The following is a 12,586-nucleotide window of genomic DNA, read 5'->3' on the forward strand; positions in this document are numbered from 1 at the left end:
AGAGATTTCCTCTCATCTCAGTGAAAAACTCCCACACTGTAACCCACTGAAGAAGCTTAAATTATGCTGATGGTGGGATATTTGCCTGAGTTTGCTCTGGGTCTGTTTGTTTGGGGGTTAAGTCCATTCTTGAACACTCATAATGAAAACCATCTCATTCACAGTTGCACCAGATGCTTCGATAGGTCCAATAGAACGCTGCGTTGAAGGCAGATCTGTTCCTGAGCTGAAGAGGCTTCTCTTAAATGGAAAGGTTCAGCAGGTTGGGCTGATATTCTTTGGACTTTAGAAGATTCAGAGGTGATCTTACTGAAACATTTAAGATTCTGAGGGGCTTGACTGGGTAGATATTTGGTGGGGAAACTATAAGTTAGAGAGGCATTTTCAAAATAAGAGGATTCCCTTTTAAGATGAAGATGAGGAGCAAAATTTGTCTCTCAAAGGATTGTTAGTCTTTAGAATTCTCTCTCCCTGAGAGCAATGGAGACTGAGTTAGACAGATTTGTGTTTAACAAGAGATTTAAAGGTTATGCGATACAGGCAGGGAAGTGGCCACAATCAGATCAAGCATGACCTTACTGAATGGAAGAGCAGGCTGGAGGGGCCGAACGGCCTATTTCTTACTTTTTAATGATGGCAGAGGTTGATGTTGAGCAATGTCTGTCAATGTATTATAAATCACAGTGTATGGCAATGACACTGCTCAGGGAACTGTTCGTTAAACATGTGACATTGATTGTCCTGTTAATAGAGACAGCTGGAACACTTGGGGGGAAGTGCTTCTTGTAAGTCAGTAGCACTGAGGAAGTGTCTTACAACAAACCAGCTTGAACCCAAAAGACCAGTCTGGATTGATTCTTCCACCGCAGCCACTTGTTGTGAGTAACAGTGTCCACCCTGAAGAGGCATCAGCTTGACTCGATATGCTTGTTCCTGAAGTCAAAGCTCAAGCCTCTGTACAGGACACCGGTGTGTATGTTAGGCAGGCAAATTCAGTGCCTCACTTGACGGGGTGCCACACTTTCTGACCTGCTGCCTTTTGGATGAAGCTTTCAGTGCAATCTTGGTAGTATTCACACCAGTGGTCGGGAAACTATTGGAGAAAATTCTGAAGGAGAGAATTAGACTCCACTTGGAAAGGCACAGGTTAATTAGGGATAGTCAGTATGGCTTTGTCAGAGGGAGGTCATGCCTAACAGATCTGATTGAATTTTCTGAAAAGGTGATCGAGTGTGTGGATGAAGGAAATGCAGCTGATGTGGTTTATATGGATTTTGGCAAAGCTTTTGACAAGGTCTCACATCGGAGATTGATTGAGAAGGCAAAGGCACATGGAACTCTGGGAAACTTGGTGAGATGGATCAGAAGCTGGCTTAGTAATAGGAGCCATGATGTGGAGATTTCCACATTTCCACTCCATCTGACGAAGGAGCAGCGCTCCGAAAGCTTATGGTATTTGCTACCAAATAAACCTGTTGGACTTTAACCTGGTGTTGTGAGACTTCTTACTTAGTAATAGGACACAAAGGGTAGTGGTAGAAGGCTGTTTGAGGGACAGGAGGCCAGTGTCCAGCGGTGTGCTACAAGGTTCAGTGCTGGGACCCCGACTGTTTGCTATATACATAAATGATAGATGAAAATGTTGGGGGAATGATAAGCAAGTTTGCAGATGACACCAAAATTAGTAAGGTGTTAATAGTGAAGAAGATGGCCATAGATATAGATGGGTTGGTCAGATGAGCAGAGCAGTGGCAGATGGTATTTAACTCTGATAAGTGCGAGGTGATGCACTTTGGAGGAAGAAACAAGATGAGGGAGTATTTAATGAATGGCGGGACACTGGGAAGCTCAGAGGAACAGGTGGAACTAGGGATACTTATTCACAAATCCTTGAAGTTGGCAGAGCAGGTGAATGGAATAATTAAGAGGCACATGGCACACTTGCTTTTATCAGTCATAACATAGAGTATAAGAGCAAGAAGATCATGTTGGAGTTGTGCAGAGCATTGGTTAGGCCACAGCTAGAGTACTATGTGCAGTTCCGGTCACCTCACTATAGGAAGGATGTGATTGCACTAGAGGAGGTACAGAGGAGATTCACCAGGTTGTTGCCCGGGATGGAGCATTTGAGCTATAAGGAGAGACTGGATAGACTTGGGTTGTTTTCTTTAGATGTGGAGATGCCGGCGTTGGACTGGGGTGGGCACAGTAAGAAGCCTCACAACACCAGATTAAAGTACAGTAGGTTTATTTGGAATCATGAGCACTCGGAGAGCTTTTCGGAGTCACTCACCTGACTTTAACCTGGTGTTGTGAGACTTCTTACTGTTTTCTTTAGAGCAGAGAAGGCTGAGGGGGACATGTTTGAGGTGTATAAGATTAAGAGGGGTATGGACAGGGTGAGCTGGGAGCAGCTGATCCCCTTGGTTGAGGGGTCAATCACGAGGGGGCATAGTTTTAGGGTGAGGGCCAAGAGATTCAGAGGGGATTTGAGAAAACATTTGTCACTCAGAGGGTGGTGGGAATCTGGGATGCACTGCCTGGGAAGGTTGTGGAGGCCGGAAACCTTATATCATTTAAAAAATATTTGGATGAGCACTTGAAATGTCACAGCATTCAAGGATATGGGACAAGTGCAGGAAGTTGTGATTAGTGCGCCTTTAGGGGTAGTTATTGTCAGTGCAGAGTTAATGGGCCGCAGGGCCTTTTCTGCGCTGTATGACTCAGTGGGGGTGATTTCACTATTTTTTTAACTGCTGGGTGGACTGGAAACTGGGAGAGTTTCAGATCCATCTGTTGGGCGGGTTTTCAGGCCCCTCCATACACGCTCTGCCTGCAAAATTCTGAGCGAGACTGTTGTTCGCTGCAGAAGCCAGCGAAGGCGGGGCTTAAAGCACCCGAAAGCCTGCAGAGGGAGGTAGTGCGCGTGTGCAGGTCTCTGATACTGCACATGCGCATTAGCAGTAGCAAGAGTCTGACAGAAAAGAGAGAGCTGTCAGGCCCCTGCTACTGCAGGCAACCTAAAGCAGCTGCCTCCCCCCTCCCTTGGGGGGCCACTCGTGGGGGCCCACTGCCCGAGATACAGCCCCCGCCGACCCCACTGCCGCCCATTCTGATTGCGGACCCCCCTCCCTCACTAATCGCGACCCCGCTGCTCTCCCCCCACTGATTGCTGCGGAGTGGCAGCGGGCCCCCTCTCCCCATTAGCAAAAGTATATATCAGTGATAAGGAAGGACTGTAGAAAAAGAGATAATCAGCCATGGATATCGAAGGAAATAAAGGAGGGTATCAAATTGAAAGAAAATGCATATAAAGTGGCAAAGATTAGTGGGAAACTAGAGGATTGGAAAATCTTTAAAGGACAACAGAAAGCCACGAAAAAAGCTATAATTTAAAGTAAGATGGATTATGAGGGTAAACTAGCTCAGAATATAAAAACAGATAGCAAAAGTTTTTACAAATATATAAAACAAAAAAGAGTGGCGAAAGTAAACATTGGTCCTTTCGAGGATGAGAAGGGGGATGTAATAACTGGAAATGAGAAAATGGCTGAGGCGTTGAACAGGTATTTTGTGTCGGTCTTCACAGTGGAAGACACAAATAACATGCCAAAAATTGATGACAGGAAGGCGATGGCAGGTGAGGACCTAGAAACTATCATTATCACGAAAGAGGTAGTGTTGGGAAAGCTAATGGGGCTAAAGGTAGACAGGTCTCCTGGTCCTGATGGAATGCATCCATGGGGTACTAAAAGAGATGGCGGGAGAAATAGCAAATGCACTAGTGGTAATTTACCAAAATTCGCTGGACTCTGGGGTGATTCCCGTAGATTGGAAAACAACAAATGTGATGGCACTGTTTAAAAAAGGAGGTTGACAAAAGCAGATAACTATAGGCCAGTTAGCTTAACTTCTGTAGTAGGGAAAATGCTTGAATTTATCATCAAGGAAGAAATAGCGAGACATCTGGATATAAATTGTCCTATTAGTAAGACTCAGCATGGGTTCATGAAGGGCAGGTCATGTTTGACTAATTTAGTGGAATTCTTTGAGAACATTACATGTGCAGTGGACAATGGGGAATCTTTGGATGTGGTGCATCTGGATTTCCAGAAGGCATTTGACAAGGTGCCGCACCAAAGACTGCTACATAAGATAAAGGTGCACGGTGTTACGGGTAATGTATTAGCATGGATAGAAGATTGGTTAACTAACAGAAAGCAAAGAGTGGGGGTAAATGGGTGTTTTCTGGTTGGCGATCAGTGACTAGTGGTGTGCCTCAGGGATCAGTGTTGGGACTGCAATTGTTTATGATTTACATAGATGATTTGGAGTTGGGGACCAAGTGCAGTGTGTCAAAATTCACGGATGACACGAAGATGAGTGGCAGAGCAAAGTGTGCAGAGGATGCTGAAAGTCTGCAAAGGGATATAGATAGTCTAAGTGAGTGGGTGAGGGTCTGGCAGATGGAGTATAATGTTGGTAAATGTGAGGTCATCCATTTTGGTAGGAATAACAGCAAAATGGACTATTATTTAAATGGTAAAAAATTGCAGCATTCTGCTGTGCAGAGGGACCTGGGTGTCCTTGCGCAGGAATCTCGAGGAGTTGGTTTGCAGGTACTGCAGGTAATTAAGAAGGCAAATCGTATTTTGTGCTTCATTGCTGGAGGGATGGAGTTTAAAAACAGCGAGGTTATGTTGCAGCTGTATCAGCTGCTCGTGAGGCCACACCTGGAGTACTGTGTACAGTTTTGGTCTCCTTACTTGAGAAAGGATATACTGGCACTGGAGGGGGTGCAGAGGAGATTCACTAGGTTGATTCCGGAGTTGAGAGGGTTGGCTTATGAGGAGAGACTGAGTAGACTGGGGCTATACTCATTGGAATTCAGAAGAATGAGGGGAGATCTTATAGAAACATATGAGATTATGAAAGGAATAGATAACATAGAAGCAGGGAGGTTGTTTCTACTGATGGGTGAAACTAGAACTAGGGGGCATGGCCTCAAAATAAGGGGGAGCAGATTTAGGACTGAGTTGAGGAGGAACTTCTTCACACAAAGGGTCGTGAATCTGTGGAATTCCCTGCCCAGTGAAGCAGTTGAGGCTATCTCATTGAATGTTTTTAAGGCAAGGATAGATAAATTTTTGGACAGTAAAGGAATTAAGGATTATAGTGAGCGGGCGGGTAAGTGGAGCTGAGTCCACCAAAAGATCAGCCATGATCTTATTGAATGGCAGAGCAGGCTCGAGGGGCCAGATGGCCGACTCCTGCTCCTAGTTCTTACGTTCTTATGTTCCTATTAGCCCCACCGCTACTGGTCCCACCCCCATTGGCCCTGCCCCTGGCACAGCCCAGTGAGCACTGCCGAAGGGGCACCCCCCTTCCCATGGGGGGCCTTAATGGCCTCTGGTCCCACCAGTGAGGCCAAGTCGACTGCTCCCCATTCATGGGGAGCGTGTCTATTCCTCGCTGGCGAGAACCTTTCCCGGCGAGGTCATAAATGAAGGGGGGGGGGGGGTGGGGGGCGGTGGGGGTGAGTCCGGAAGATTGAGCACTGGGCTCGCTAAGCAGATGTTAAACAGCATTTAAATAAAGTTCCATACATTATCCTGCCTCTCACCCATTTCCGGCGAAAGGCTGACCACTCTGGAAATCCGGCGCTTGTAAAATGGCGCCGGTTGTGAAAACCCACGCCAATCACGCTCAGCGCTTTACACCCCACTTTTCCACTGTGTCGCACCTGAAAATGGGTGCAACACGATGACAAAATTGCCCCTCGTGACTCTAAGTCTGGAAGCAGAGAGCAGTGTTCGGAAGCCAGCGATTTTCAGAGGAGGTGAGGGTGGTATTGAAATTGTTTTTAGTCCGTGGACATCTGAGGCCTCCACTCTGAATGCAGCAGCATTACCATCCTGATAGAAGATATCATGAATTGTTATCTTTGCTGCCATTTGGTTCCCAATCAGTCATCCCTTCCAAGGCAGTTGTTTACAGTTCAAATGTCCCTGATGGAGTGTAGCAGGGAAGTCAACCCCAGTATTTTTAACCTTTGCGAGTGAATTTGGCCTTTCAAGGAATAAGTGGTTTCCCTTCCTCTTTTGCGGACCACTTAGTCCCTTTGAAGAAAGCATAGCTGTCAATCAGGCGTAGAGTCTCTGTAAACATTACTATTTGCTACTACGGGGTACTCGAGATACAATCAAGCCTGAAGGGAAAGGTAAATAAACACAGCTGACTGGAGGCTAAGTGGAAATTCATTGAACTATCAATGCACTGCCCTCCGAAATTAAAAGAGATCAAATGTTTTCAATGGAATAGAGAGGGTTTCAAAGGTTTCAGCTTGCTAGGAAGGCTCAGAGACTTCAAACAAAAGTCGTGTGAATATCTTGGGGCTGAGTGAACAGTTGTGGAGAGTGGAACCCCCCAGTGAAATAGACATCTCATCTCTGTCAGAGGACTTCAAAGGGGTCAGCTCACACCTGCAGCTTCTGACAGGGAGAAAGGGAAATCCCTGCTGCAGAATGGAGTGCTGCAATAATTTAAAGCCCTGGACAGCCCTCCAGAGGGAATGGAGATTAAAGTGACCTGAGCATTTCAAAGATTTCACAGCTGACAGACAGGAATGAATTGATCACAGGGCTGCCTGAAATCACCATGCCAGGGATGATCTTCAGGCCTGTCAGGGCTAAAGGGGCAGTCCAGCCAAAAGACCCCCATCCCAAGGGAGATTGGTGAGGTCAACCCCTTGCCCCAGCCCAAGAAAACTGGGACCAGTATATCAATAACTGAAGAAAAGTGGAAGGTTATCCAGCTCACAGTTAGTGGCCGACAGGCTTACAGTTTAAGCAGAAATGTAACATTGTCTGATGCTCCACACAATAAGGCTGGGATTTTCCCAAAACAAAACTAAGTGTCCAATGGGCCGGAAAACGGGAATATTTCCCGCTTGGTTTTTGGGCGTACTTACCAGAACAAATGTCCAACACACTAAACAGTACAGAGTGCCTCAGACTGATAGGGGTGGGGCTTATTCCTGCCCGCGATACCAGCAGCAGAGTGCTGAGTGGGCTATTGTGCATTCGCTGATTTGTCAGCGCAGAGGTCAGCGCATGCGCACTGCCCCCTTTCCCCCTCCAATGCTGGCCTCCGATCACCAGCCTTCCAGCCCTCTGCATGGCCAGGCCCCCCCATGAACAGCCTCCCCCATGACCAGCCCTGACCTCACCACATGGCCAGTACCCCCCATGACCATCTCCAAATCCCCCCACCCGATGACCAGCCCTGACCCCACCACATGGCCAGCCCCAATTGCACTCCTGCCTCCCTCTCCCACCGATCCCGATTGCAGAGTGCTAGTGGGTCCCCCGCCTCACCCCGATAACCCCCAGTAGGCCCTGCCCCTTGTCCCTGCCCACTGCCTGATGGGCAGTGCCAAGGTGCCCAGTGGATAGCACCAGTTAGCTCTCTAATCGTATGATAATCAGCTCCATGCTGATTTCCAGTGTGGAGCTGATTACACCAAAAAAAAGCACCTGGGAGATTCAGGCTTCATGGCCAGATTGAGAGGGTTAGCAGAGCATTGCAAATTCAGACCAGCTTCAGAGGAATGTTAAGGTTCTGTTTGGTCTATGGTAGAAACAGTCTAATTACAGAAAATAAGTTATTGGCAGAGAACAAAATTCCTCAAGAGAAATCTGTGGCTCTGGCTCAGGTGACTGAATGTGTGGATCAGGGTGTGAGTGAGTGGCAAGGCTTACCAAATGAGATAAGCCACTTGCGGTGGGAAACAGCCATTGCAAAGGGCAACCCGAATGTGGGTACTGACGAGTCCGATAAAAGGGATGCAGCATTGAGCGTAGGAGCTTGATATCAGTGTGGGGTGAACACTCCCAAGAAACGGGCCAATGCAGGAATTATTTGGGCAGGATTTTCCGACCGTGCTCACCTGAAGGCTGGTGATTCCCATCCGAGATTAACGGACCTTTGCATGATCCGCACCCGCCCACTACGATTCCCGTGGTGGGTGAGACAGGAAAATTCCACCCTTTTGTGTTTCAGGTGCAACAACAAGGGTCAAAAAGCCTGGTGCAAAGTGAAGCTGGCAGGACAGAACGTGCAAAACACACCCACGACAGCTCGTGTCGCTTCTTTGAAATAACTGGAGGAGGAACCCGATAAGGGAGCCAGACAACTTACCCCAAACCTGGTCCAACCGAGTAAAGCTCCCCGACAGATATAACCGCGACCTTGTTTAATGGGACATGATTGGCTCAAACAGATCAAACTGAATTGGTTAAAGATATTGGGGGCGATTCTCCCATCACTGGGAAAATCGCGTATGGGCCGATTCACGGGATTCGCGCATGCATTCCCGATGCGCGTGCATCTCCGAGTGCCGGATATTCGGCACGGTCGTGACCACGCTAGAAACCAGCTATTTTTAATCTTATTTTAATGTCATTAGCGGGCCTGGGACTGAAGTCTCTGGGTCCGCTAGCATCTCCCACTCCACCAGTACAATTTCACTCCAGAGGGGTTCAGACTCACTCCCCACTTTCGAGGAAATGGCGGGAGACGCTTCTGGAGTGAAGGGGGGGGGGGGGGGCGGCGATTAGGGGCTCCAGGGTGTCGGACGGCAGGGGTGTGGTGCCCCCTGAGCATGGGCATTCTGGCAGTGCCAGCCTGCGCCCCCTGGCACTGCCCAGGGGGCAAAGTGCCCATGCCCAGAGGGCACCTTTGCACTGCCCACCGGGCATTGGGCAGTGCCTAGTGGGTGGGGCCTAGGGAGTGGAGCCAGCTGGGGATGGGGCCTAGGGGACGATCAGTGGGGTGTGGGTCCCGCTGCCACTCTGGATACGGATCGATCAGGGCTGGAGGGAGGCCAGCAATTGGGGTGGTGGGTGGGGGGGGGGGGTGGTCTGCTGGGAGGGGGGTGGTGTGGAGGGGCAACAATGCGGGGCTCCCGAGCTGGCCTGCGATCGACCCAGCAAACCAGAGGCTGACAGATAGAGGGTCACTGCGCACGTGCAGAGTTCCAGAACTGCCAGACTCTGGCGTGGATAGATCCTGTCCCCGAGATTTTAATGTAATTTACGATTGTGACCTTCAGCAGTGCGGGGAGATTCGTGTCTAAACTCCCACTGAAAAAACAATCGTGATTCACATCATTTTTTCCCGTGAATTGAGCACTTTGAACCTTTTTGGAAGAATGGCCCCATTAATTTGAATTGAATTAATTAATTCCAAAGATGTGCGGGTTAGGTTGATTGGCCAGGTTAAAAATTGCCCCTTAGAGTCCTGAGATGCGTAGGTTAGAGGGATTAGTGGGTAAAATATGTGGGGGTAGGGCCTGGGTGGGATTGTGGTCGGTGCAAACTCGATGGGCCGAATGGCCTCCTTCTGCACTGTAGGGATTCTATGATTCTATGATTCTAATCTGGCAAGGTCGAGATTTTCAGGAACTGCTGTGTAAATATTCCGAGGTCTTCCAAAATGAACTAGGACGTATAAGGGGAGCTCAAAGCTGAAATATATCTGAATTCGGAGGGAAGAGCTACATTTTTCAGGGTTCGCCCAGTGCCCGATGCGCTTCATCATAAAGTTGAAGTTGAGCCTGACAGATTTAGGTATCGTAAAACCTGTTCAGTTGTCAGAACGGGCCATACCTGTAGTCCCTATTCTAAAACCAATTAGACTGTCAGAATTTGTGGGTCTATAAGTTGACAGTTAATGGAGGAGCTCAAATAGACAGATAGCCCATTCCTAACACTGAAGACCTTTACGCCAAACTAGCTGGAGGTTTAGAATATACCAAGTTAGACCTCAGTTACGCTTACCAGCAATTGGAATTGGGCGAAGACTCACAGAGGTCGGTAACCATCAACACTCATCAGGGTCTATACCAGTATACACGCCTGTCTTTCAGAGTCTCCTCAGCCTCTACCATTTTCCAATATACTAGGGAAAGCCTACTACAAGGCATTCCCAATGTCATGCTTTATCTCAATGATGCTTTACTTACAGGAAACACTGAAGAACACAAGGTAAATTTGGAGGAAGTTTTGAAATGTTTTAAAGAAGCAGGTTGGGCTGAAAGCAAACAAAGTTACCTATCTCAATTTTAGGGTGGACGCCAAAGGACTGCAAAAGGGTACCTGGCACTGCCCAAGGGGCAGCCCCTATCCCCGACCTCCAGGGAGAGGCCTCAATGGCCTCTGTCCCCACCAGCAGGGTGAGGATGCCTGTTCCCCATTACTGGGGAGCAGTTGTTAAACCCTGCTGGTGGGAACCACTCCCGGTGGGTGTGGTGGGGCGGGGAGGGGGGGGGGGGGGGGGGGGGGGAGGTGGGGGGAGTTGGAGATGCTAGCGGGCCCATATGGTAATTAGTCTGTGCTGATTTCTGCCGCGGAGCTGACTACACTGAAAAAAACGGCCTGGGAGACTGGCGAACAGCTGGTCAAGAATCCCACTACAGGGATGTTTCCTGCTTGTTCCGCCACTCAAGCAGCGCAGCGGGCTGGGAGAATCCTAGCCAAATACTCCAGTGCTGGCTATGAAGAATGAGTCTCAATGTCACAACCCCTCCAGGGTCGAGCACTGAACTCTAAAAGTTATGAAAAGCCTTTTACTTCTCAGGGAACAGGAGAAAGGAAAGGGAGTCAAAGTACCTCAACATTGCTGCTACTTTGCCTGATGGAACATCAAAATTACAATCGCAGCCATTTTTGGAAACCAGAAAGGGATTTTGGCCAAGGGAGGAGGAAGAGAAATCACCTGCTGTTTTGCCAAAACGTTCAGGCACTCTGCAGAATTAGTGAGAAATACAAAAACCCAAATCTCCCAAAGCCCGCTGTCCTGCTGAGTCAACCTGAAAGGAAAAACTTCCAGATGGTCAACTGCAGAAGCCATCACAGCTGTTACACAGAAGTTTAAACTTCAATCCCTTCACTTCCGAAACAAAGGAATTAACGTAACTAATCCCACTATCTCCTATATTTTGTACTATTCATCCATGGGCATCGCTGGCTGGCCAGCATTTATTGCCCATCCCTAGTTGCCCGAGGGCAGTTGACAGTTGCTGTGGCTCTGGAGTCAAACCAGATAAGGATGGCAGATTTCCTTCCCTAAAGGAAATTAGTGAACCAGATGGGTTTTTCCAACAATCAGCAATGGTTTCATGGTCATCAGTAGGTTCTTAATTCCAGATATTTATTGTATTGAACTCAAGCTCCACCATCCTGCTGTGGCAGGATTCGAACCCAGGTCCCCAGAACATTAGCTGAGCTTCTGGATTAATAGTCTAATGATAGTACCACTAGGCCATCGCCTCCCTGTATCAAACTCAAACTAATACCATTGGTTCCTTCCTTATAACTCTGTTTCAAAATTATTTACTCTTTAAAATTAGGGGTTAATGTTTAAGTTTTATTGGTACTAACTTTCAAATGACAAATCTTGTTAGCAGACATAGCCTCCTCTGGTCTGATGCACTGGAATTGGTTAGCACAGTGAGCGATGCTGATAGATGAAGTGATGGAAGGATGATTCACAGTGATACATAATAGGAGCAGCTGGATGCACAGTGCAATGTCCGCTCATTGTTTGAAATCTCTGCAGGAGACTGGGATTGCACGTCAATGAGAGCCGTGAGAATACCCCGAATGGTCAGGAGGCTAAGAAGCATTCTGATTGCTGCCGCTTCTTTGTTCGAATTAGGTCCGCAGAATATTTTATGTATGGAACAGATAAACCTTCACATTCACGCGTTATATATATGATGCCAATATAATTGTTGTCAATACTCCTGTAATCCTTCAAGGCCCACTCATCCAGGAAGTGTTCAGATGTATTTTAGAAGCACGACGCCATTGGTTGATGCAGAGAGCCTGGGGAAGTTGTGAAACATTTGCACAAAGTCCTGAAATGATGTGCATGCGCACCGAGAGAGGAAGTCAGAAATTAATTTGTAACTAAAAGAACATGGCTGTCTGGAACCAAGTCAAACCCAATCGGGTTATTAATGCTCGAGGATTGTCCTGATGGATTCAGGAACTGAAGATTAATCACTGAACTGCCACGAGAAACCCCAGTGAGAAACATCACAGCGGAAATAAAATAGACTGTGAGCTTTCTTTGTTTCTTTTTCTTTGAACTCTTTCCTTTATTAGTTTTATAATTTTGAGGTTGGGATTAAAAAAATTGTCAGCTTGACCATTCGTCAGAAAGCATCTGATTGGTAATGAAGAATTTATTTTCTTTCCCATTGGGTGAGGCCAGTGGGGGCACCAGGTCAGGTGACCTTTGCCTGGGAGAGTAGGGTGGGGCACAAAGTCATGTGATGAAAGCTCCAGGGAAATGTCAAACCACATTGGCAACCTGAGAACCAGATGTGAACGCCCCCACATTTCCTCAGCCTGCCAATAGGGCTGAATCGATGGACATTGAGAAGAAATTTGCTAAGGAAAACAAAACTTTCAAATCCTACTCTTTCCAACAACAGTTTATAGCTGTACGGCGCTTTTAACATGATAAAGGATACCCGGATGCTTCACAGGAGCATGGTAAATTGCCGCATACTGTCCCC

The sequence above is a fragment of the Mustelus asterias genome, chromosome 27 (assembly GCF_964213995.1).
Source record: "Mustelus asterias chromosome 27, sMusAst1.hap1.1, whole genome shotgun sequence".
In the NCBI taxonomy this organism is placed as follows: domain Eukaryota; kingdom Metazoa; phylum Chordata; class Chondrichthyes; order Carcharhiniformes; family Triakidae; genus Mustelus; species Mustelus asterias.